The sequence below is a fragment of the Eschrichtius robustus genome, chromosome 10 (assembly GCF_028021215.1).
Source record: "Eschrichtius robustus isolate mEscRob2 chromosome 10, mEscRob2.pri, whole genome shotgun sequence".
In the NCBI taxonomy this organism is placed as follows: domain Eukaryota; kingdom Metazoa; phylum Chordata; class Mammalia; order Artiodactyla; family Eschrichtiidae; genus Eschrichtius; species Eschrichtius robustus.
In genome coordinates this window covers 33,526,816-33,553,904 of record NC_090833.1, presented here as the reverse complement: position 1 = coordinate 33,553,904, position 27,089 = coordinate 33,526,816, and the positions used below count along the sequence as shown (strand labels likewise).

General features: G+C 44.4%; 1 protein-coding gene across 1 annotated transcript in view; it reads right to left on the bottom strand.

The window, feature by feature from the left end:
* GABBR2 (gamma-aminobutyric acid type B receptor subunit 2) overlaps positions 1-27,089 on the bottom strand; it is a 361,415-nt gene that overhangs the window by 219,080 nt on the left and 115,246 nt on the right. The gene's annotated exons all lie outside the window — the stretch shown is intronic.

Here is a 27,089-nt window from a genome sequence, read left to right as displayed (position 1 = left end):
ATGTGGCCGATAACTAGTTGTATGTCCTATTTTAGGAATTGCTTTTTTATGTCTCTTGTTTATTTTTTGAGTGGTATTCTAATGCTTTTCTTATTGAATTTAATGAAGACTATTATACGTACATCATTCAAACTCAGGCTATTACAGTTGCTGCAAATATCCCAGTTTGTTTGCTTTTACATTTTGTGTATGTATATTTTAATTTACACTCAGTAGTCAAATCTGTCCATCTTTCCCTTTATTAGTCCTTCTTTTTTTAAGTGCCAGTGAGTTGCTAAATTGGATTTTAATTATCTGTCCTACAGGGCACAGCTTAAATGTCACCTCTTCTATAACATTTCCTCTGATCTCTGCTTTCTCTTTCCCTCAGCCTCATCCACAGAAGGCGGTTATCAAATTTTTTGATCTTTGCAGTGTGATGGTAGAAAAATGGCATCTTCTTGTAGTTCTGATTTGCATTTACCTTATTATGAGTGAGGTTGGGTATCTCTCTTATGTTTAAGAGCAATTTGCAGTTTCTTTCTGGAAAGTGTTCACATCCTTTGCTTGTTCTCCAATTGTACTCTGAGTCTTTTTCTTATTGATTAGTAGTAATCACTTATTGATTAGTGATCTTTTATAGTAGGGAGATTAACCCTTTGTGATATAAGTTGCTAATTCTCCCCCAGTTTGTACTTTTTCTTTTGCTGTTTCTCATGGTGTCTTTTGCCATATAGAAGTATTTTTTTAATGTGGCTGAATTATTAATTTTTTTTCTTTCTGTCTTCGGGTTTTATGCCATATTTAGAAAGGCCTTTCCCACTCTGAGATTATAAAAGAATTCCTCCATGGTTCCTTCTAGTCTGTCTATCATCCTCCCCTGTCTGTCCTCACGGGTTTGTCGCCTGGTGTGAGAGGATGGAGGAGACCCAGTACCCGCATGTGATGAGCCCCTTCCAGCACAGGTTCAAGAACAGGCTGACTTGGTTGGCCGTTAGGCTTTATAAGATCCTGTGGTCCCTGACAAATCGTTTTGTTTTTCATGTGCCTAGCAAGTAGTTAATAAACTCTTGTATAGTGATTTTTTTGTTGTTGGGTACTGATAGCTCCAGAATTTTGTGACCACTGTTGTGGTTATGTCTGTGCATCACTAGTTAATGTTACTTTATCTAACCTTATTCAGTGTGCTTCATTCACCAAACTTTGTGCTCAAAATACATAAACACAATTTTATTTTATTTTATTTTTGGCCGCATTGCACTTGCGGGATCTTAGTTCCCTGACCAGGGATTGAACCCATGCCCTCAGTAGTGAAAGTTCTGAGTCCTTACCACTGGACCGCCAGGGAATTCCCAATACTATTTTTAAAAAATAGTATTTCCTTCCTTCTCTTGTTTCATTTAAATCTTTGATCCAGAGAGGGCAAGGCTGAGCAAGATCACTCTTTGATGCCACCGGCCTTCCTTCCCCACCCTTGCTGTCTCAGCAGCTCTAGATCCAATACATCTCAGAGTCCAACTTTAACATCCAGGGAAGTAACATCCTGGCACCCTCAGGCCCCAGCTGAAGTTGTTTTACTGCTCCTCCTGTCACCTGAGGAAGCACTTCTTTTCCCCCCAAGACTTTAGCAGAGCAGGGCAGTGGAGATCTTGTCCCTTTCCCTGATCTGTCTCAGACGGTAGATGGCCACTACCTAGGATCCCTGGATCTCCTGCATCCACTCAGCAGTCTCAGCTGGCCCTGTTTGTTGGAGCTGAACATACAACAACCCATCAGCTGTCACCTGGAGCTAGAGAGCACCTATAGGAACCAATTTCTAAGATCCCCACAGAGACAGGACATCATCCCAAGACTGGTAAAGGTCAAGGATAGATCAACTGTTAAAAAAAAATTCTGGGTAGAATAAGGCCCAATGAGAGAGGAAAATCCCAGCTGGATATATTGAGGACACTCAAATCCAGAGCTGTCCAGCAAGGGAAGGCCTGCTGTTGGAAGTAGCGAGATCCCTGTGTCTGGAGGTGCGCAAACGGAGGCTATGGCCTAGAAAGAACGCAGAGGGGCTGCAAAGTGTCTGAGAACTCCTTAAAAACTGTATGAAAAAGCTTGTGTGGGCATGTATGTGCATACAGACACACACATTTTTCTGAAAAGAGGATCCATGGCTTCCATCAGATTCACAAAGAGAATCCTAGAACCAAACAAGGTCAGCACCCCTGCCCCTTCAGGTGATACTTAGGTCACACAGCGAGTGTAAGAAATAGAAGCTTTCTACAGTCTGCTCAAACCTAGTGTCTTATTCTTCTCTCAAGACTAAAATAACACGTCCAGCTTCCTATGGTCAGTGTAAGAAGGAGCTATTAGAAAAATCAGGCAGCAACTATTTCAGGATCTGGGATTGGTATATGTGCAATTGCATCCCCCCAAATGCTTATCTGATACAATTTGGAAAATTTTGGTTTTCTGATGTGATTTCTGAATCACACTCTGGTTGATACTTTGCTGTTATTGTCCCATTAGTTCCAGGTCCACAATTAATTGTTGCTTGAACAACCTCATATGTTTGCCCTATAGGAATTAGAGTGGTTACTGTTCAGTGAATAAATGGCCCATTGTGTTTACAATGGGCTTGGAGTACAATATATGCCCCGGGTCTAAATCATGTTGGGTGCAAAATATTAACTGGCACTGACATTTTCTGCACCACTTGAGATAATGCACGCTTTGATTAGATTGCTTTGCATCACTGTTCCTCTAGCTTTAGCCTCCTAAACCTTTCTTCCACTGGGCAAAGACTGCAGGTGCCAGGTAGCACTGCTGAACTCCAGAACTGGAGAAACCTGAGAAATCATCTAGCTCTGGAGTTCTCTACTCTGGCTACACGATGGAATCACATGGGGATATTTTAAAAAATATTGATGACTTGGTCCCACTCCAAACCAAGTGAATCAGAATCTCTGGGCATAGAGCCCAGGCATCAGTATAATTTAAAAACTTCCCAAGGTGATTACAATGCCCAGTGAAGGTTGAGAACCACTGATACAGCTCAACAGCCCTAGCTTTGAATATGCAGACCAAGGCCCAGAAATGGAAAGCTATTGAGATACCCAGCAAAGTCAATAAGAGGTAAAAGCAGAATTCGAATCCAGGCCTAAAGGACTCTAAGACCAATGCTCTCTCTCCCTCTGATGGCTGTCCCCTGCATCCTATGAGCTTGCCAGGCCTTCCTCCCCCAGCACAGTCACCCAGCATCTGCAACAGCAGCCCTGTTGGCATCAGCGCCCTAACTCGAAGACCCAATCTTTCTGGGCTCTCCTGCCTTATTTCACACAACCAAGTTCATTTCTAAGCAGACTGTGATTGAGGCTTCAAGTTAATCCCTAACCAAGGATTATTTATTTCAGAGAGTACTTTTTATTTTACAATTTTGTTATCATTTCTAGTTTTATTGCATCGTTTGGAGAATTTGGTGTGTACAGTGTCTGCTTTCGGAAGTTATTGAGGTTTTTTTTTGGTGGCCTATTATACAAACAACTTTTGTGAAAGTCCCATGTTGGCCAGAAAAACAGATGCAGCCTCTAGTTGTAAGCTATAAAATTCTTTACCAGACTTCTGATGTATAAGAGATATAATCCAGCTAACCAATTACATTATTAACACATGCTTTGTATTTTTGCTTACTTGACCTATCAAAGACTGAGAGGTATGTTAAGTTTTTCTCTATTGTCTCTGACAATTTCTCCATGTTATTCAAATGTTTTGCTTTATATGCTTTGATTTTATGTTGTTTTGAGGATAAGTGTTCATTACACCTTTATTTTTCAGCAATGTATACACTTCCCTGGTGCAAACAGCAGGTACTTAATAGATAATTACTGAATGAACTGAGAATTAAAATATTTATCAAGGTAAAATAACCCTGTTTGTCATTTTATTGCTGTTTGTTTCATATAATATCTTGCTCAATATTAATATTGAATTAGTATCTCATTTGATATTAACATTGAAACCTTTATTTTTTGCTTGCATTTGCCTGCCATAGCTCTGATTCTCCTTTTATTTGTATTCCATTAAGATTGTTTTTAAGCATATTTCTTGAAATGAGTACATGAATGGATTTTAAAATATATGCTTATTGCTGCAATAAATACTTGGTCTTGCTTTCATCATCTTGTTGGCAGTCTTATTCTTTTATTTTTTTTAACTGTTTCCTTTTGCTCCCTTTGGTATTCAGACTTCTCCATTCTGAATATATTAATCTTGCTTCTTGTCTTAACCTGCTAGAACATCTTTTCATATTGTGAAGGAGGGTAAAGGGTTGAAAATTTGCTTAGGATGACCCTCTGCTGCTTTGACACATGGTAGAATTTATCTGGATATAAAATTCTTGGGCTACCATTTTTTCCCTTTGAAACTACAAAGCGATGCAGAGGAGAAATCCAGGGATATTTTGATTCTTGTTCATTTGTAGGTATCTGATTTTCTCTGGATGCCTGAAGGATTTTTTTTCTTTATTCTTAGAATTCAAAAAATTTGCCTAAATAGATGTGGGTGTGGCACTCTTGATTATATCTGGAATACGGGGAGTCCTTCAATCTATACCCTCAAGTCTTTTAACTAAAAAAAAAAAAAATATATATATATATATATATAAATATATACACACACATGTATATATACACATAAGTATAAATATACTATATAAATATAGCATTTATATATAAAATATAATACTAGGCATTTATTATATTTATATTACATTAATATTCATATATATTCTTGCCTCTCCACTGGAATACCTGATTATCTATGTGTTGTCTTTCATTTCCCAAATCCATATCTATCATATTTTTTCCATGATTTCATCTCTTGGTCCTTGTCCTCTGCATTCTGGAAGACCATCTTATTTTATTCTATCTCTTCTATTACAGGGTATGTGCATATTCAGTTTCATTAATTTCTGGTAAAATGGCCGTATCATCCACAGTCATAGCGGCAGAGCACCAGGGTTCTCATTTCTTCACGTATTGACCAATATTTGGTATTATCTGACTTTCTACATTTTTGCTCAACTTTCAGGGATAAAGTAGCACTTCATTATTAATTGATTTTGTAGCCCTTTGACAACCATGTGGTTGAGTAGCTGTACAGACACGTTAGCCATTTAAGTTCTTTGTTTGGTGGGTTTGCTGATTTGCTTTTCAACAGTCTCAGTCTTAGTGTTACTGTCCTTGACAAACTTTTATTGTTATTGACTTCTTCCATTTCCTAGTAATTTTTTATGATCATTAACCCTTTTTGTCCCATCCTCTTATCTCATGTTTCATGGAGACCATGTCTTTTCTGCATATGACTGAGGATGCCAGAAGTCTTTATAAAGTTTTCTTCTTTATCCTAGAACAGCTCATCTTCAGAGCTGGACTCTTCCTCTACTTCTGGGTATTGTGCACCTTTTATTATTTTTGTGGTACTTTTTCAAAGGCTGAATGTTAGGTGTTTTCAGTGTACTCATCCTTAAAAGCAAGGCAGGTATTTTCAGAGGTGGCCTATCAAAAGACAATATATGGATTGCCCTTGGCCCTGTTTTCTGTCTGTTTACATTATAATTGAGTATTTTTTTCTCAGAAAACTGGAGAAGAAATATTCAAGAACAGATTTTGGTGTCTAGTATGCTCCCACCTTACACAGTTCTGTATTAATGAGCAGCTAATTTTCTGAAACTGTGGATCAGCACAATACATTAAATTCCTGTCATGCATTGCTGCCAGGGATTTTCTTTTCTATAAAGCTTTATTTGAGAGGTTTCTTTTGCCCTCCTGTCCACTCCTTATCTAGCTTTTTCTAGGAATTTATCGCTCTGTTTGAATTTAGAAAAAAGCATCTTGGTTGCCTCAAAGAACAGCAACTGTGACTAGAGGCATAGCTGTCCAATTTTCTGATTGGTAGAAGCCCTGGGTCCCTAACAGACTGTGGAGGAGAGAGGGAAAAGTATGTCTATTATTTTTCAGGGCAGTTGTAATTTTATGAGGCAAGGTTCCAAGTGCCAAGAGGCAAAATTTGGTAGGATTTTCTCAATACTGTCCCATCTACTTTATAACCATGAAGCTACCAAACATCTAGGCTGTCAGTGAGTCTTACAGTCCCTTAGTTCTTTGAAGTAGGATATACTATCCATTTCACAACTAAAGAAACCGTGGCCCAGAAAGGTGACATAAGCCATGCAAGGTCAGTACAGGAAATATGGAATTGGTCTTTTGACTTCATATTTGGTCCTCTTTCTTCAACCAGCTCTGACCCATCAGTCCCAGCTGAGACGGGGCAACAATCCAGGGCTTGGTCTTTCTTCTGAGGCCTGCTAGCACAGGGAACAGACAGCTTATTTCAAGGCTTCCAGAGTCTCTCAAACATAGCAAGTGTCCATGGTGGGCATGGTTGGTCCTGGGAGATTCTGGGGGGACACACCCTTAACCAGCAAAGTGGGATGGGAAGACAGCCATCAGCGTCTCTCTCTGAGCTCTGGCTTGCCATGGAATATTCCGTGAAAGTTTAGGGTCTGCCTATTGAACTGTGAGTCTCCTTCACATTAAGGGCCCACAGGCAGAGAGAACAGGAGAGTGAAGACAACTACAGTGGCACTTCAGGGAGCTGGGAAACCGGGCTTACCCCTGTCTCTATGGCTTTGAGAACAAGGCAGAGTATTTCCCCTCTGTGGGTGTCTGTTTTTCTCATCTCTAAAAACGATGGGTTGAAGCAAAGATTTCAAAGGTTCTTTTTTTTTTTAATTATTTATTATTTTTGGCTGTGTTGGGTCTTCGTTTCTGTGTGAGGGCTTTCTCCAGTTGCGGCGAGTGGGGGCCACTCTTCATCGCGGTGCGCGGGCCTCTATCGCGGCCTCTCTTGTTGCGGAGCAGAGGCTCCAGACGCTCAGGCTCAGTAGTTGTGGCTCACGGGCCCAGTTGCTCCGCGGCATGTGGGATCTTCCCAGACCAGGGCTCGAACCCGTGTCCCCTGCATTGGCAGGCAGATTCTCAACCACTGCACCACCCGGGAAGCCCCCAAAGGTTCTTTGCAACCACACAAGTCTACACTTCTCTCTCCAGGAACTGAGGAAAATGATTAAGGAGTTTGTTAGTTTTGTGGGGGTGTGTGTTTCATTTGATCTGACATTGTATTTCACTTCTCTTTGCAGATTCAAGTCTAGATGAAAAATGTGAATACACCTCCCAATTTCAGGATCTTTATTAAATTCTCAGCCACTGATGAATTCTTCTCTAAATGCAATTCCTTCTTTACCTAGTTTGGGGCCTCAGAGTTTAACTTTTCTGCAGAAATAAACCATTTTTCAGGTGGAAAGTTAACCAAGAGCGCCCCTAGTTGCTAAATCCTAGGTGAGAAGTGTGGGCCAGATGTCAGGGGGGAGAAGATGATTGAGGCTTGCTCTTTTCTCCATTCGGTTTAATCTTCTTCCACGGGTTTGCTGACTGTTTCTGTAATTAAATGAGGGAGGTATTTGTCATCTAGGGTTCCTTTCAGCCAAGATGAATGGAACGCAACTTTCTCAGGAAGCTTCTGACAAAACCCTGTTTGTGGCCAGTGCCAGGACATATACAAAGGCACCGGGCTGTGTGCTTTGGGAACTGGGCTCCACTTCAGATCTGCGCCAGGTCACCGCTGCACCCAAGCCCTGGCAAAAAACTGTTTGGACACAAAGTGCCTCAACATAGACGCCCGTGAGATCAACGTGATGTGGGGTGGCCGCAAAACATTTCCCAAGTTAAGGAGGGAAAATGAAAGTCTGGCATTTGGGCGAATTCTTGGGGCCCCACTCCAACCAAGGCCTGCTGGGCAGCGTGCGTAGACTTGCTCTGAGGCTTGAAACCTCTTCTGGAACCTCCTGGGGACAATCACCGCTCCTTCCTGCTGATGAATTTTAGTTTTAATCACTCAGAGATGCACAGCAGTTCCGTTTTTACCACCCACGTCCATCGCCGTATCCTTACTGGGGACTTGCAACAATTCGTGAGGGAGGTTGGGAAGGCATAATTGTCTTTGTTCCTCGTGGAGAAACCGAGGCTCAGAAAGGCACAGTGCCGTGCCCAAGGCCCGCATGGCCAGCAAGGGGCAAAGTGGGATTTGAACTCAGATATTTTGACTCCTTCAAGGTATTGCCTAGCGAGCACCTGCCGTGGGGCAAGCATTGTGTGGAGGGCTTGGTGTGAAGGGTTCACTTTGTCATTGAATGTGCAAAACCACCTTATGAGGTAGACACTATTTTGATCTGCATTTTTCAGATGAGGAGACTGAGGCTCAGAGAGGTTAAGTCACTTGCATGTGGTCACACAGCAAGAGACTGGCAGAGCAGGGAGACTAACATCACAGGCTTTACTCATTCCACAGACTGCTATGCTTCTTCTCTGTGATGAACAATTTCCAAAACTCATTTACGGCTTTAGTCTAACTTTGATCCTCACAAAAACCCATGATACAGATAGAGTAGACTTTATTGCCCTCATTTTATAGACGAGGAAACTGAAGCTCAAAGAGATAAGTGACTTGCTCAGAGTCCCATGTTAGCAAATGGTAAGGCTAGGGCTCAAACTTGGGACCTTTGTTCTTGAAATGTGGTTCATCTCTCCAATGACAAGGCTGCTTCTTAGGGAGGCACCCAGGTACAAGATGAGAAAGCAACTGGGGCCATTTAAAAGAAGAGAGAAGAAAAGAAAGAAGATTTGCTTAAAAGAAAAAACAATACTGAATCCGTGGCTTATTATGCTTCGACTGCCTAAGATGTTCCAATTCAATTATATGAAACAGAACTCGTATGTATATTTGATTTTTTATTGAAGATAAAATTCTTCACATTTTTCTTTTTTAAACTTTTATTAGGAAACATAAACTACATATATAAGTGTGTAAAATATATATGTTCAGTTCAAAGAGTAATAATAAAATCAATATCCAACTGTCCATCACCGGTTTAAGAGAAATAGCTTTTATTTATGTGTAAATATTAAATCGCAAAGTAACTAAATTTTTTGCTCTTTAAGACACAATTTTTTCCATGTGGCATTCTGTGATTTTTATTTCCTTCTTCACTCCCCTCTACAACATTTCTATCATTGTTTTATGTAAAGAAGGTTGCAAAATAAATATTACCTCCTCAAATCCTTCTTTTCCCCTTTATAAGTAAAAAATAGGAGTAAAATACAGAAAGAGCAAAACTAAGCCAGTGCTGAGAAAGCGGTATGGTCCATAGGGGTCAGAATTTGGAGTTTCAGCTTGGACAGGCTGAGTCTGCACGCCAGCTCCACCACTCACTATGCAACTTCAGGAACGTTACTTCACCTTTTGGGATCTGTCCCCTCTATAAACCAGGGTGACAAGCCCCCCCCCCCCAATCTTAGAGCTATTCTGAGGATCAGAATAACACAGGCACCCAACTAATGATTGTTAATGTTAGATCACAGCTTCTAGACTTAGAAGTTATGAGAATTGGATGGTATTTCTTACAATTATGAGAACCCTTTTAACTTACAAAGCCCTTTCCTTCAATAACACCTCAACCCTGCGGAGGGCAGAGTGGAGAAGCGTTTACCCATTTTACAGATGAGAGACCTCAGAGAATGGAAGGGTTTGCTCACAGTGACGTGGCTACTACCAGACTGAGAAATAATTCTAAATTGGCCTTCTAAATACTAACCTAGCAATTTTAAAATGCCTTGTTAATTAAATATAATAATGATTATTATATTGCTTGTTTAATTGTGTACAATTAGAACATATGTCTTTAATTTTCTCTTAAACGTCTGATAAGACGCTTCATTCATTTCTCCCTTATAGCTGTGTAGGTGACAAATACAGGAAATTAACAAGTCACATTAGAAGACTCTTTGGTTTCCTCAGCTCCTTTGCACTTTGCTTTCAGCTGATGTCTTCAGGGGTAAGAAGCACTCTCATGTGATCACAGCTGTGAAGCCAACTGCTTTTTAATTACCACACTGCAAAAATCATGTCTCCTCATGTCAATTTAGCACCTCTAATTAGTCAATAGGTTGACATCACATCTATGGAGGGGAAAGGTGTGCTGGGGCCCAGCATGATGCTTGCAGTGGGAGAGGATGCAGCATTTCCATCTGCTGGATTCTCCCTTCTCTTCAGGGCCAGCTCCTATTCATCTGTCCAGGCCTGCTCACAGCCACCTCCTCCACGTAGCCTTCCCTGCCATCCCTCAGTTCTTCCAGCACTGTTTCCTCCCCTTGCTGTGGCATGCTGAGAAGTAACTGACAGCCAGGCCCATTTCACTGACTGGTCTGTGAGCATTTTGTGGGCTGTCTCCAATCCTCTCTGTAGCCATGGGAGAAGAGAGAGAAGAGGAGGGGCAAGGGAGGCAGTGGGAGCACAAAATGCCTCCATGCTTGCTTCCAGACAAGAGCTCACCATGGTTTTCATACAGAATGAGGCTGAAGAGGAAGGGAAGCACTGGTTTGTGTGTCTGAGAAAGACAGGGTTTTAGCTGGGCCTGTCACCTTGGAGCATCTAAAGGGAGTCCGGGGGGCTTCCCTGGTAGCGCAGTGGCTGAGAATCTGCCTGCCAATGCAGGGGGCATGGGTTCGAGCCCTGGTCTGGGAAGATCCCACATGCCGCGGAGCAACTAGGCCCGTGAACCACAAGTACTGAGCCTGCGCGTCTGCAGCCTGTGCTCCGCAACAAGAGAGGCCGCGATAGTGAGAGGCCCGCGCACCGCGATGAAGAGTGGCCCCCGCTTGCCGCAACTAGAGAAAGCCCTCGCACAGAAACGAAGGCCCAACACAGCCAAAAATAAATATAAAAATAAATAAATAAATTATAAAGGGAGTCCGGGCAAAGCTCTGGGTAGCAGTACTCTACCCAGGAATCACTCAACCAGGACAGGCCAAGACTCCTGAGGGGGGCTGTGAGCCACCTGCCCACTGACACACAGAGAGAGAGCACACAGAAAGGTCAGGAGGGTGGAGGTCGCCAGGCAACTCACAGCCCGGACAACTGGGCTGTAAAAGAAGGGGTCATTGTAGGTTCCATTTATCCCTGTGAGCCAACGCCTCCCATAACCAAGGAAAGGAGAGCAGAATGCTGGACCCCAGACCTCCGATATTTGCTTCATGATCAGTCCTGGGGAAATTAAGTTAAATCAAGATAAAAGATTCAAAGGCGCTTTCCAAGAATGTGAAGTCTTCTTCAGTGGGACAGAGAAGGTCATCCTGGACCAGTGAGGCTGGGGCTGGGGGCACAAGGCAAGGAGCACGGGTATGTGGTTATGGAACATTAAGCCCCAACTCCTCCATGTATCAGCTGCACTTCCACTAGCAATCCATTAGGCCTCGGTCTCCCTACCCGTGAAATGGAGAGAATAAGTCCTGTCCTAACTCTCCAGGGCTCTTTTTTTTTTTTTTTTTTCAAATGAGAACTTGGTTGTGAAAATGTTCTATAGGAAGTTAAGTCCTATGCTAATAGAAGGTGAGGGTTACAACACCCACCTGGTCAGCTCATCCCTCACCTTTTCTACTGCTCCAGCCTCCTTTCTCACCCTCTCACTCCAGCCTTCTACTTCCCAAAGCATACCAGGTTCTCTCTCATTCCCCCATGAAGAAGCCTTCCTGAACACCTCCCCACACCTCCAGTCTAGGCCAAGTGCACCTCCCCACCCCAGCCCCATCAGATCTATCACACTGCACTGTAATTGCATCCTTACTTCCCTCCATAAGACTGTAAGATAACAAACACTCAAGCTGTCACATAAGAAGCACTCAAACATTTCTCAAATAAATAGGAAAACTCAGATCAATGTATGACTATTTCAGGGAGGCTAATATGAACCAATAAAAGAAGAAATATTTAATAATAAGGTATTCAAGAATGAATCAAAACCTTGCAAAGCACTGAGTTCCCCATCACTGAAGGTATTCAAGGAGATGCTCAAGGGTTGTCCACCAGGGTCATGGAAGGGATTCCAAAACCGGCAAGGAGTTTGTATTTGTCAGTATTGTGTTTTATGTGCACTGCTGGTGGCATACCCAGTGATTTCAGGTGAGCCCCAGTCTAATATTTTATATGCTAATAGGTATGTTTTCTCTTTATTTACTCTTACACCTCTTCTTAGTAAATGATGCTGATTTTCCATTCATGGTATTTAAATAAAAGGATGAGTTGATTTAAAGGAAAATGCTAAATAAATTAATAATACAAGTGTTACACAGATCTGGTAAAATCAAGAAAGTGATATGCAAATGATGTCTGGGAAACATGGGACTGCAGGTGCGTTAAGGAGTCTTAAAGGATATACGGCCCTCAGAAATAAAAATCTACTCAAATTTCCATCACTTTCCACTAAATTAAACCATAATATAAATTTAAATGATGTAGAATGAGCTAGACTCTTAGCTAGGCAAGGGAGAATGGGCACTATCAGAAGTACCAAAAAGAGGGTGGATCTCTCAAATGAAAGAAATTAATTACATAGAAAACAAGAGAAATAACTGTAGAAGTAGAAATGGCCTAAGAGGGTTGCCATATTTAGAAATATTGGGGACATACTTGTACTAAAAACTTATTCTTTCTTTATCTGAAATTCAAATTTAACTAGGCATCCTGTATTCTATCTGGTAACCCTAAGTAACCATCCAAGCCGGAGGTGGTAAATAGGCTTGAGTCTATGTTATATCATCAACAGGCTGACAGTGGCTGCCAAGAGAAGTGGGTTAAGTCAGTGAAGAGTGTGTGGTGATCAATTATGTTATGTCTGTCATTAGCACAGGAGGGGGAAAGTAATGGCACCAACGCATTCATTTATCTGCCGTCCTGGGCTTGTCCAACTCCTTATTTTACACAATGAGGACCAGGGAAGACAAGGGACTTGCCCAGGCTCATAGCACAAGTCCACAGCTGGGCTGAGCTAAACTCATTTGCTGCTCCATGCTGCCTACTTGGAATCAAAACAGAATGCTACCAACGCCATGATTATGTAATTTCAGACTACCCTCAGCAAGCATGACGACCCACGTCATCAGCCAGAACGCACACGGCCAGTCAATCCCTCCACCTGATCCAACTTATCATCATGACTACATTTGAATGCCCTAGAATAACATAAAAGATGTGAAACAAAATCCATTTACACCAAGAGAGTTCTGTTGAAGGAGAGATCGTTGCAACAGAAAGCACTCAAGGGTCTGAACTGCCGTGCTCCTCATGTAATATCTTGAGGGTGCTCAGTAGTACAATTTTACATTTGACTCTTGCTTTATTACAAAGCAGATATTTTACCTACCATTCATTGAATTGGATGGAATGAACTAAATTTGTGATTTCTTCTTTATCTTTCTGTTCTTCCCTTCCCTTTCTGGGCCTGAGGTTCCTTACTGCTAAAATAAGGAGACTGCACCAGGTGGATTTTTATTTCAGCTCTAAAATTTCATGATTTTGTAATTCTATGTTTAATTTACAAACCAAGGCAAATTCTCTCTTTAGGCGAGAAAATGAAAATCGCTGGATTAGAGACAACATTGCCAGAAGGGTTTTAAAACAGCCTCTCTCACAAAGAGAATTATTTAGTCTAATTGTTTTATGTCTCCATTTAGATATCAGCCTTTTACTTTCTGTTCGTCTTAATCAAGTTCATTCATTAGTATTCTCCTTCATCCAGTAAAGCTGTATTTTCTAGAAAAATTATAGATGTATTTTCCCTTTGACCCAGAAATCCCTCTTCTAGGAATTCACCCCCAACTTACACTGGCACAAATATGACATATGGCCAAGGTTATTCCAACAGATTGGAAACAACCCAAATGTCTATTGATAGCGGACTGGCTGTACAAATTATAGTGTATCCACACAAAGAAGTGCTATGCAGTTGTAAAAAGAATAAAGAATGTCTTTACATAGTGATAAAACAGTAAGCTCCAGGAAAATAAAGTGAAAAAAGCAACGTGCCAAATAGCACATATACTATGCTAGCTTTTGCATAAGGAGAAAGAAAAATAAACACGCACACATTTGTGCATATTTGCAACAAGAAACACTGGAAGAATATATTTAAAACTAATAAAAATGGTTATCTACAGAGGTGGCATGGAACAGAGAGAGGGAAGTTGGATCGGAGACAAGAATTCTCTACTTTGAATGCTTCCCCAGAGGTCATACAATCAGTTAAAAATATAACACCAAAAATAAGACCCTTAAACATAGATCTACCTGCTTTGAAGCAATTCAATAAATCATAATCGAACTCATCCAACTGGATATGTACAAAGCCATTGCAGAATAAGCTGAAACAGTATAATTACTTAGATAAAGAAGAGAAACAAATATTTTAAAATGCCTTAAACCACGTTTTGCAATCATTTAGCCTAGTAAGAGAGGATCTGGGAAACAGTAACTCTAGATAGGCTAGTTTGGAGTGCAGCTAGTGGGAAAACGTCAATCAGAGGGAAATTAATTTAATTAAAATTTAAATTAAATTTTCTTAAAATTTAATTTTAAAAGTTATATATATATTTTAAATTAATTTAATTAACAACAACAAAAAATCAATCCCTGAAAACTGAAAACAAAGGCACCTAAGAGTATATTAAAAAATAATTTTAAAAAAAAGAGTATATCAAGTTGCTAATGTAATCACATGGAGAAAAATCTGTAAGGGGACTTCTGGACACATCTTTATTGTCCAAATAAGGAGGGATATAGTCCCTTCCCCACCCCCAACCCCACACACATTCATAGCTTTTTATTGTGAGAATATTCAAACCTACAAAAAAGTTGAAAGAACAGTACAATGAACACCATATACCTTTCACCATTCGTCATTTCCCACATCTGCTTTCCTCTCTCTATAAACATATACATATATATAAGTACACATACACACAGAGAGACACACATATATGTACACGCACACACATGCACACGTTTTTGTTTTCAACACATTTGAAATTAACTTGTAAACATTTTGACACTTTACACCTAAATAGTTCAGAATGCATCTCCTAATAATGACATTCTCTGGTATCATTACAGCACCATTATCACACTTACAAAAATGAGTAGTAATTCAGTATCATCTAATGTATAGTCCACTTCAGATTTCTTTGATTTCCCTAATATGCCCTTTACATTTTAAGAATTCAGGATCCAATAAACACACGAGGCTTGCATTTGATTGTTATATTTTTTTAGTCTCTTTTCATCTAGAACAGTCCTCTGCCCTTCTGCTGTTGTTCTTGTTCTCTGCAACATTAACTTTTTTGAAGAAGCCAGGCCAGGTGACTTGCAGGATGTCCTACATTTATGTGATTATCTCCTGATGCTCAGATTCAAATTTTAACATTTTTTTCTTTAAAAATTATATTTTCGACCTTAGTTCACTGCAAAAATCTAGAAGCAGTGAACCCCAGTAGCAATGAGCATACCTAGCATGCAGATTGTGGTTTCTAAATATGATTCCCCACCAGAAAGAATCAGGGATTCTTGGAGAAATGGCTGACTCCAAGTCTAAGCAGGTAAAATATTTTTTTTTTTAAGAGTATTAGTCATTTTTTATTTATTTATTTATTTATGGCTGTGTTGGGTCTTCGTTTTTCTGTGCGAGGGCTTTCTCTAGTTGTGGCAAGCGGGGGCCACTCTTCATCGCGGTGCGCGGGCCTCTCACTATCGCGGCCTCTCTTGCTGCGGAGCACAGGCTCCAGACGCGCAGGCTCAGTAGTTGTGGCTCACGGGCCCAGTTGCTCCGCGGCATGTGGGATCTTCCCAGACCAGGGCTCGAACCCGTGTCTCTTGCATTGGCAGGCAGACTCTCAACCACTGCGCCACCAGGGAAGCCCTAAGCAGGTAAAATATTAAGCACCCAAACTGACAGCAGAGAAAGGAGGAAGGGAGAGAATGGGGCAGGAGGAGGAAAGAAAGGGTCAAAAGGGAACACTCTTTTGTAGAGAAGAACATCAGCTTAAATGTGGAAGGAAGAAGAGAATTAGAAAATGACCATTTTGCAACTCCAATGTAAGTTACAGTGATTCAGGCAAGGACCATCAATAGATGCTAAAACCATCGGGGGAAAGATCGTGGGGGACAGGATATTCACATGGTCTCAAAGTCTCACACCACAGATTATGTAATAATTATTAAGAGAAAAAGGTATCTTCACAATAAATCTAGCAGATACCACTGTAACCAAGTGATCAAATTTAGCATCATAGTTCAAACGTGGGCCTCCTGATGCAATGCACTGAGAAGATGATGTAAAAAACGTAGCTTAGGGCTTCCCTGGTGGCGCAGTGGTTGAGAATCTGCCTGCCAATGCAGGGGACACAGGTTCGAGCCCTGGTCTGGGAAGATTCCACATGCCGCGGAGCAACTGGGCCTGTGAGCCACAACTACTGAGCCTGCGCGTCTGGAGCCTGTGCTCCGCAACAAGAGAGGCCGCGATAGTGAGAGGCCCGCGCACCGCGATGAAGAGTGGCCCCGGCTCGCCGGAACTAGAGAAAGCCCTCGCACAGAAACGAAGACCCAACACAGCCAAAAATAAATATAAATTAAAAAAAAAAAATGTAGCTTAATCTTGCCAAAACTGTTTAACCTGAATCTAATTGTGAAGAAACAATCAAACAAATCCAGATTCTGGATTTTTGGGACATTTTATAAAACAACTAGCTTGAGATTTTTAAGAAGGTCAATATCCTGAAAGCACCCCCCCCCAAAAAAAAAGTAGGGGGGATATTCTAGGTTAAAGAAGACTAAGCACATGACGACAAATATAATGCATGCTCCCGGTTGGACCCTCGATCCCCTCCCACCCACCCCTACAAATAAATGGCAAAAGGGACATTTTGGGGACAACTGGGGAAATTTGAATATGGACCATATATTAGGTAATATTATTGTATAACTGTTAGTTTTTTAGATGTGATAATTATACTACGGTTATGTAAGAGAATTTAATTATTCTTAGGAAATTCATGCTGACATATTTAGGGATGAAATGTCATTGCGTCTGCAAAGTATTGTCAAGTGCTTTAACAAAAAATAAGTGCGTGTGCTGACGGGGTCAGGTAGGGGAGATAGAGGGAGAGGGAAATGCATACATGGCAAAACGCAAACAACTGGTGAATCTAGGTAAAGGGTATATGATGCTCATTGTACTTTTACTTTTTTTGGTGGGTTTGAAATTTTTCAAAATTAAAAACTGGAAGAAAATTTGAAGGAAAGGCAGAAACATAAGTAGAGCAGCAAAAACTGCTTTAATGTCTGCATTAAAAAAAAATGTCTGCAACTGATTGGAATACAGTCCATTTAATATACTTTATCCATGAATTCATAATGTTACTTACCTAAAAGTGAGAGATTGAGAAAGAAGGAACCCCAAAACAAAAACAAAACAAGAATTCCTGGAGGTTCTCCTATATTCCAGGCCACATGCCTGGCTCTGGGATTCTAGCTGCCAGCAAAGGAGATGTGGTCTCACCCTCATGGAGGGAGCTGACAACTCTCAGGCAAGCTGGACACTGAACTGGGAACTGAACCTGCAATGATGCTGCAGGGCAGGGAGAGACAGGTGCCATGGATGTCTCTAGCAGAGGCAGTGATCTGGCTGGAAAGGCTTCCCAGAGAAGTGGTGTTGAAACTGAGAACTGAGCAAAGATCCCTTTTTGCCCGTATGGGTGCTGGGTTGAGCCGGAGCTGCTTTGCTGTGCTGAGCGTCTACATACCCATTACTCTAGCAAGGGGCCTGGAGTTTCAAAAGACACCCAGGACAAGAAGGGAGCCATTTTCTGGTCACGCAAAGCCAACATGCCATCTTAGAAGTAACCAGGACAGTGTAACAGCTTGTGTGGGAACTTGGGGGAACTTTGAGAAAATTATGCTTATATCTTCATTTGGGCATAATGTCTAAATACTCATCTGACCTCAGATTGTTTTCCTCAAGTTGAGCGCTTCCTACTGTATAATGCTCAATCTCGGCATCATGGAAATAATCAATTATTTAATCTTCCTAGTAAACAGATTCAAAGCAAAAGCCTTCTGTATAATTCAAAATGAAAGTAGGCTATGCTCTATTAAAAAAAAATCAAGCCATTCATTACAAAACCACCTAGAGTAGAACTCTAAGTACCATATGCTTGAAATATTTAGCATGTTATTGATTTTCATGACAACCAGTCTATCTATTTTCTGAGTTGAAAGAAACCATTCATTTTTTACATACAACAAGTTACTGGATGAGTAATAAGTTTAAAAGTGTGTGTGTGTGTGTGTGTGTGTGTGTGTGTGTGTTTGTGTCATAAATGATTTACAGGGAGAACACAGGTCTGCACAGAGAGGCTCACGCCAGCCTGTGTCATCATCTGCTGACAGGCAAGGTGGGCTGGGGAGGGGCCCCAGAGACTTGGAGGGAGCCTCCGTGGCCCCCACTTCTGCACCCCGAGGTCTGCTCGCAGCAGGAAGCAGGGCAAGTCTTGCTCTTTGCATCTCACTTTCCTTATTCTGCCTCACTAGGACGATACCTGTTCTTCCTTCCCCACAGTGCTGCCCCGAGGACTGGATGAGGTTGTGAGTGGCAGTGCGCTTAGTGGATGCCAGCATGGACTCCAGAACCACTTTATCCTGGCAAGCCCTTGCGAGACACCCAACCTTTCTGTGCTTCCATTTCTTCATCTGTGAAATGAGGAGAGTAGGGTCCAGCTCATAGGGTTGGTGTGTAGAGGAAATGAGTTCATTTATGCACAGTGTTTAGAACCATGCCTGCCCCACGGCCAAGGCCATTGAAATGTAGGCCAGTAGTACACAAATTGGTTTTGTAACGTGCCACCCAGATGTGTTCATTCATGCCTTTTGAGCACCTACTCAGTGCCAGGTTCTGTGCAAGGCCCTTGGGGTACACCCAAGGCTCAGACTGGCAAAGACTGTCCTGAAGGAGTTCACAGTGTGGTGGGTAACAATGAAACCTCATCAGAAAACTGCAATATACTGAAGAAAGGGCAGAGATGAAATAAGTGAAGAAAAGGCAAAGGGAGGGGGCAGGCACCTCCTGCAGCTGGGGAGCAGGGTTGTGGAAGATTAGGGAGGCTTCAAAGAGGTGGCACTTGAACTAAATATCAGAAATGCAGAGGACTCTGCCAGGTGCAGAGGGGGAACAGAGAGGGCATCGGGCAGTGGGCACAGCATAGGCAAAGGCCCCAGAGCTACAGAGAGCAGGTTCTATCCCTTAGCACGCAGGGAATGGACTAGAGGGGGACTGGACAGAATGCTGGTGTCACAGCTCTGCCGCCACTCGCGGAATGACCTTATGCAGGACGCTTCACCTCTCTGGGGTCACTTCCTTCACCTTAGACTGGAGGGTTCTCTGCCTGGAGGGCTCTTAGGGAGACTGCATGCCTAAGTGGTAAGTGGCTTAGGAATGGAAGGGGAACCAGGCCCCAACCCGTGAGCCCCTAGGGGAGGGAATCGCATGCAGGGCCCAAGAGGGAAGCTAACAGGGTGAAGGCAGGTGCTGATGGCTTTGAGCCACAGGGGATACAGGGAATCGGGACGTGACATTATCAAGGTCATCTGACCCATCAGCTGGCCCAGTCCTCTCCCTTTACAATGGGAGGCCCAGGGAGGGATGTACAGAGGCTACACAGCTAACCTCAGGGAGCTGGCCCCAGATCCCAGCAGGTAGATCAGGAGGCCACATGGGTGCCCTGGTCCTTGAAGGAGTGTGAGCATGGGGCGGGGAGCTGTGGGCATCATATCAGGTCATCTCACAACCAGCTAGGGACAGTACGATGCCACTGCCACACCACAAATGAAACGCTGAGAGTGGGAGCGTATAATCTGCCCAAGGCCATCAGCTAACAAGTGCCAGAGCCTGGATGGGAACCCCAGCCCATCTGACCACAAGCCCAAGAAAAACAGCGGTATCATCAGTATTACAAGCTGACCAAGCATGTTAGCTCCTCTGGGCCTCCGTTTCCTCGTCTGTACAAATAGGCACAAGACCACTTTATCAAACAGGACAAGGATGGGGCAGTCAATGTCATACCATGACACAAACCCTGTACTTTTGTCCCAGAGCACCTGCCCAGCAGCCACCAAGCACCCCGGGCCCTGCCTCACACCAGTGTTACCACAGTCCTGGGAGGAGAGCAGACAGTTATGGATGACGATGCTCAGGCTCCAGTGCGGGGAAGTGGTCTGTGCAAGGCTACCCAGCTGCAGACGGCAGCGCCAGGATGGGAAGCCAGGTATTCTCATGTTGACCCAGGGCCCTTTCCTTTGTTCCTTATTTGGAGCCACAAGTTCCCTCTGCACTCCTGGCCACTATGGGATCGGGGGCCTTTCTGGCTGAAAGAGACTCCCAGGTCAGCCTGTCACACTGAGGCTCGAGCACCATAGTTTGACAAGAGCCCCTGCGGTCCACGATGCTGACTGCAGGGACGTCCAGAGGTGTTGAGAACACTGACTGCACCTGCATTTTCACTCTGACATTCCAAAAGTGGATCTTGGGGCTGAATCAGTAGATGTCTCTCCTAAGCCAGCTGGAGTCTGAACACTTAGCCTCAAAACCCTTTCCCACTCAGCTGACACACCTGGCTGTCCTTCAGAAACTCCAGGTAATCCTGCGTGACAGGTACCTTCGATTGGCAAGAAACACCTAGGATCTTGTTAAAATTCAGAGTCAGGGTGAGTAGGTCTGGGGTGGGGCCTGGGAGTCCTCATTTCTAACATGCTCCCAGGGGCTGCTGCTGGTCCGTGGACCACACTGCTTCAGAGAATCTCTAGACCAGTATTTCCTTGATGATAAGAACTAGCCAAGGCATTTGTTTAAAATCAGCTTCCCAGGCTTCTTCCCTGGAGATGCTGATCAGGGAAGCTGGAAATCTGATTTTTAACCAGTAAACCAGTACCCTGCCCCCACTCTGCCTCACCTGATGAGTCCTACCATCAGATACACTTGAGAAACATTGCCTAGCCCAACCCCCTCATCTGGTGCCTGAATCCCCACTGAGCATCCCCACCAGGGGCCATCCAGTGTCCACCTGAGGGTGGCCCGTCACTCTAAGGCAGGGGTTCTCACCCACTGCTGTGAATCAGAACCACCTGGAGCACTAAAAAAGCACTCAGAGACCAGGCTGCTAGAAAGAGGACAGGGCCTGGTGAGGGTGACCAGCTCGTCCCCATTTGCATGAGCCTCTCCTGTCCACGTTTCCTGCTCCACATTTATTATTACTACCCCATTAGGTTGGTATTATACCCATTATACACATTTGTCCTCCTAGAGAGACTTACTTTTCTGATTCCCTTGCCAGCTCTTTCCAGATTCAACTTGTAATTCCAGACTCGACTCAACATAATCTGTGGTTGTGCTGCTTCCTAGCAGCATCAACCGTACCGTAAGCAGTGCGAGTAATTTATTTATTTAGAATGAATTATTTACACCCAGCATACTTCCAGGCGGTGAAAGACGCATCAACAATGGGGCCATTGGAGTTGCACACTGGGAACTGATATTACTTTAGATACCATGGTCTTGAATTAAAAATGGAGGACAGAACCTTGAATTGAATCTTTTACCAGATGGACAGGAAAGATATGGGTTGGATCCTTGGCAGGAATAGACTGGGAACCGCCATGCACTTGGTAGCATTGTGCCCTTTTTTGCCTCTGCTTCTGTGCAAACTCAACCAGAAAAGAGCATGTGCACCTCTCACAGATGCCTTGGGCTTATTTGGCCTCTCCTGCAGGTTCTTTGTTTTAATTTTACTGTTCCGAATCACCTTCACGGTCTGTGATGGTTCATTTCATCCACAAAACTTTGAATCTAGAGACAAATGGAGACAATTTTTCAAGGAGTTCCCTGCCCAGGGCCTGGCTGGCATCTCAGATGCCAAAAGCATCAGTAATGGTAATATGATCCTTAATCTGTAAGGGGCAGCAGTCTGAAAAGGGCCACCACCTGCTCCACCTTCCCTGTCCTGTCTGATGCTCTCAATGGCCCCAGAAGAAGGGCAGATTTAGTTAGCTCATTTCAGAGATGAGTTCAGTGAGGCTCCAGGAGGCTTGCCGATTTGCCCAAGGCTGCTGTCAGTGACAGACATAGGAGGGACAATTACCCAGAGCTTCTAGATTTTAGGCCTCAGCTCTGGCTACTATGCCCAACTGCTCTTCTGCCATATCCACCTGTCCTGGGGTGGCAGCGCTGGGCAGTGGAATTTGCACTGGTCTGGGAGAGTACACAGCAGGCACTGTACTTGTTGAATAAAGGAATGAATAAATAAATATGAGCATGAATGAATGAGAACAGAACACTTCCCTTTCCCCACAGAAGATCAGTGGGTTCTGCTGGAGCCCTGTTGAGGGCTCATGCTTCCTCCCACCCATTTGTATGCAAACCAATAGCTAGCAACCTTCCCTCCCCTCATGTATGACACTCCACCTGCTCCCAGAACCTTACTTTACTGGCATCCAATGTCACAGCCAGGAAGGCCTAACCATAGTCTCCAGTCCTCAGGGTCTCTCCCTCCCCCTCTACTTGGCCCATAATGCATGCCTTTAATATTTCTTCTCTTTTTCCTCCCCCACCTTTTTTTTTTTAATGAATCCAGAAGGTGGAAGCACCTCATAGATTATTAATGTGCTAAATGGCCCCTCTAGAGACCAGCGCCAAGAAATGGCTCCAACCAGCCCTGGATTATTGGCCTCCATTCTCTTTCTTAGAGAGCAGCATAGCAGCTGCAGCGGCAGCGAAGTTTCCAACTGTGGCTAATCACACCATGGCTCCTGAGTGGTTTTCGATCAGGTCCACGGTCTCCGTCACTCCACAGCAAGGGTGTGGCAGCCACATGGGCTGGGCAGTGGTGGAGTTCTGGCCTGCTGGATTTTGACTCTTGGGGGCTGAGAAGCAGACGTTATGTGCACCTTGAGTGTCTTGCTGAAGAACCCCTATCTTGCCCCTGATGCCTTAAGTTTCAGGGTCTGCAGTGCCAGAGTAAATAACCCTTGCTGTTGATGCAAAACAGGGGCTATAATCGGAGGTCTGCTCCTCCTGGGGAGGAGTCCTTGTCATTGTAACATTATTACATCATAACATTGTACCAGCAGCTACTGTTTTGTAGTCTATAAAGGTGCTTTCACCTAAAAGAGGAAAAGCCTTCACTGATTCTCACAATTGCACAAAACATATTAGGCTAATTTGCTATTCCCATTTTACATAGGAGAAAAGTGAGGCTGAGAAAGATAAAATAAGACCATGGTGTAATTACAAAGCACTGGAGAGTGAGCTATGGGACCCAGCTTTGCTGTTACTGTGAGAACTTGGGTAAGATCCTACCCACTTTGGGCCTCTGCTTCCCAGTCTATGCAACAGGGAGACTGGACCCAATGATTGCTAAGACCTTATGTCTTTCTATGAATCTACCTCAAATTCCACAAACCACAGCTAAGTAAGAAACAATCTTTTGATTTCTCAGGCAGCCTACAGCTTTAATAAGATAATCACATGAGAAAATCAAGTCAGATGACAAAATTTCTGTTCCTATAAAGGAAATGGCACCAACCGATAGTTTAGAGCTATGCTGGAACTCAGTAAATAACAAAGGGCTTGATTTGAGGGTTTTCACAGATTTGGGTTGTTAAATGTCAAAACCAAGCATGACTTAGTTTTTTCAGAAATCAAGTCCTAAATGTGCCAACAGTTACACAGAGTCAAGGTTCTCCTGTCCACATGCCCTCCTCACTTCCACTCCCTCACATGAGCTTGGCCAAGGAGACAACCCCATCACACAAACTGAAATGTTCCTGCCCAGGAAGGTCCTCGAGGGAGTGCCGAGGCAGGCCAGGAGGCAGGGTGGGCTGCCGAGGGGAGGCTTGGGATGGTGCCAGGAGAAATGCATCTACAATTTAATAATCTGCTGCAGCTGCCTTTTTAAAGGACAGGCTCTGCGGGATACGGTTCTTGATGAAATAGTGTTTGCAACTTCCTGCGAGCAGCCCTTTATCCCTTCAGGAATCTGACTTTACTTTCATCAGCAAGAATATTTCTCTCTGCAAGCTGAGGCAACTATCTTCTCACTCCCAAGAAGGAAGGAGTTTTGTCCTGGTCTTAGGGTGTGAACTCCCGCTGGCCACATCTCTTGTATCTTTGCTGGCTTTGCCTCCATTCTTGTTCAAGCTACCCTGCCTCCATCTTCCCCACCCAGCGCCAAATCCTCCCGCTCCCCAGGCTCCGTGCTTTCAGAAGGACAGACTACGTTGGTGGGAGGTTTGTAGAACCTCTCCAAAAATGTGCAAGGCAGGCTCAGAAGCAAGCCACCTTCAGATCTCCGAGGAAAGGATTCTGAGGGAGTCTGAAAACATTTCCAAAGGAAGCATATCAGTTCAAAAGCATCAGGGCCAGAGATGGGAGATGTGGGCTGAGGCCAAGCCAGAGATCATTTCAGGTGCCCTTTATGTCCTTTTACCAGGGGCTGCAGTTGGAAAGCCCTTGGGTTCCTCTAGGTCTGGCAGGCTCTGATGATCTGCCCTCATCGTTAGGGATGAGCCTGAGGCCTAGAAGGCAGGCATCCAGCCCTCTGTCGGCAAACATGCCCAGGTACCACTCAGCATCTAAGTCAGGACTGCACCAGGCCCTGCCCTCGGGCAGCTCGAGGCCGGGCGGGCGCAGGCACAGGGCAACAAACACCATGCGAGGGCTCTGCAGGTAAAGGAGCACAGGGGAAGGAACGGGAAGCTTCACAGAGGAAGGGGCAGCCAAACTGCACCCTGCCAGGTGGAGAGACCACGGGCAGAGGGAACAGCCTGTAAGTGGCTGGTGGCATGAGGGAGCAGGTGGGTGGCAAAGAGAGGAGCAAGATGAAGGAGCACCTTTTGCCACACCACAGGCTGTGGGCTTTGTCCTGGGATGTTTGCCCCAGCAGCATCCCCTGCTGTCTCCTCCATGTCCTCTTTCCAACAGTGGCTGTGTAAGTTGAAATTCTGTGGACCAGGAGCACTTGTCAGAGTCCTGATGTCTGGGAGATGAGCGGGACTTAGAGATCACCTGGCCTAAGCAAGTTCCCAGGAACCAACTGCAACCATGTCACCTGAACTGCTGGTACTGAAATGGCAGCAGGGGTGAGAAGTGGGGTCCACAGTCCTTTAAGGATTTGATGAATCCCTTAACCTGGACCTGCTCAGAATGGAGCTCAGGAATCTGCATTAACACAAGCACATCCTTGGCCCCCATAAATGACTCTCACCACATAGTGTGAGAGCCAGCAACCTGGTGTATGCCTACTCTACGGGTTAAATCTCTGCAACGGTGGGACTGGATGAGACTAGAATGTTCGGGGAACCTCCGGCAACAGGACCGCACTCCTTCACAGCCAGGCAGCCTGCTCCACGCCGGATGCCTCCAGCAGCAAAGGCTTGCTTGCAGGGAGTGGAGGACCCTGCTCCCCTCTAACTTCAGCCTTGCTCCTGCATCTCCCCACCTACAGCTCAGAGACCCAGCAAAATCTCTCAAAGAGCCATGCAGGTCTGGAGGCTAAGATTTCTCCCTCCTCCCCAGTGCCCTGCATGGTCTCCAGTCTGAACGTGCTCAGCTCCCCAACAGCCAGAACCTGGCCCTCCCCAGATGCCTCCCAGGCTGTGCCCTGGTGGGTCTCTCCCAGTGTGAGGCCCAGATCGGAGCCCCGACCCTGGGCGGGGTCTGACCAGGAGGACAGGGACAGAGCCTGCACTGCATGCCCCGGACTCCATGAAGGTCCTCGCGTCTAGTTGGAGGAGCTGACGCTCCCAGTGACTCACATCACGACGTAAACAATATTAGCCTCTCGACACAGCAACCATGAATCAAGAAGCCCAGCAAAAAGCAAAAGTTGAATTTAACTGATTTTAGCACCAGGGTAAATTTTCACCCCTTTGTGGCGCAAATCCCTATTTTTGTAGTACCAGGAAACAGAAACAACTGATTACGCATTCCAGGCTGTCTCTGTCCAGAAAGCATTGTTCCCCCAAAAGGCAGTCAGTGCTCCTTTTCAATTACACAAATTACATGCATTTTCCCATTTGTGAAACTCTGTTTCGGAGCCCAGTTTTGAATAAGTTAAGGGATTGATCAAACCCCTTGGGCGACAGCAGACCCACTCACCCCAGTCCTCTACCATCTCTTCAAACAAGCTCAGCCTCCAGGAGGTGGGGAGCGGGTGGGAGGTCCCCAGAATCTGGTCCTGTGTTGGCAAATGGGGCTGTGTTGCCCCAAGAGTGGGGGGAGGGAGAAATCTTCCAGGGCTACTCTCCATCAGGACCCACATCTTTGTTCCTACATCCCCCTGCTTGACTTCTCAGGCTGGGAGAAGTCTGTTCTCCTTGGCTCACCCTGTGATTCAGGTCCCCAGAACTCTCCAGACTGCTGGGCACTGTCCAGTTCTTAGCCCCTCAGTGTCCCTCATCTGTGCACAGCCGGAGCCCTGGATCTGCCCAGGTGTCTGGTAGCAGATGCCTAGGGCAGTGGTGGACTGAGCACGAGAATCACCCCTAAGAGCCTGTCGACAACACATAGGGATTCTGCTGCGGTGGAGGCTGAGGATCTGCATTTTTCTCCCAAGTCCTCGGCCTCCCCATGGCCAAGTCCACATTGTGAGAAACTCTGCCATGGAGGGTTTCAGGCTCCCAGTCTATCCCCTGCACTTAGTTCAGTTTAGCACTCAGTGAGGACCTACTGGGGTACTAGGCCCTGTGCGAGGCGCTGGCAACTAGGAGGCGAAGAAAACGAGAGTCTCTGCCCCCAAGAAGCTTACAGTCTAGTAGGGAACACCCAGATATAGAAAAACTATTCTCCACAGAATGTAATTCATTTAATAACGGAACACCGTATGCAATATAGAAGTGATGTAGAACCACGCACGTTCCTCAATCTTCTTTTCACTATCACTCTCCTAAGAAACCTTTAAGCATTTTTTCCTAATCCCACCCCACTCATGAAATTGTAATACCACAGATATACTATATATCCGTTTATGCACCATATGTGTACCTGTGCATTATACATAAAGAGAGTGAGACTTTTTGCCCTCTTCCCACAAGAATGAATTTTCACCGCCCTGAGGGAGATGACCCCCCACTGAGAA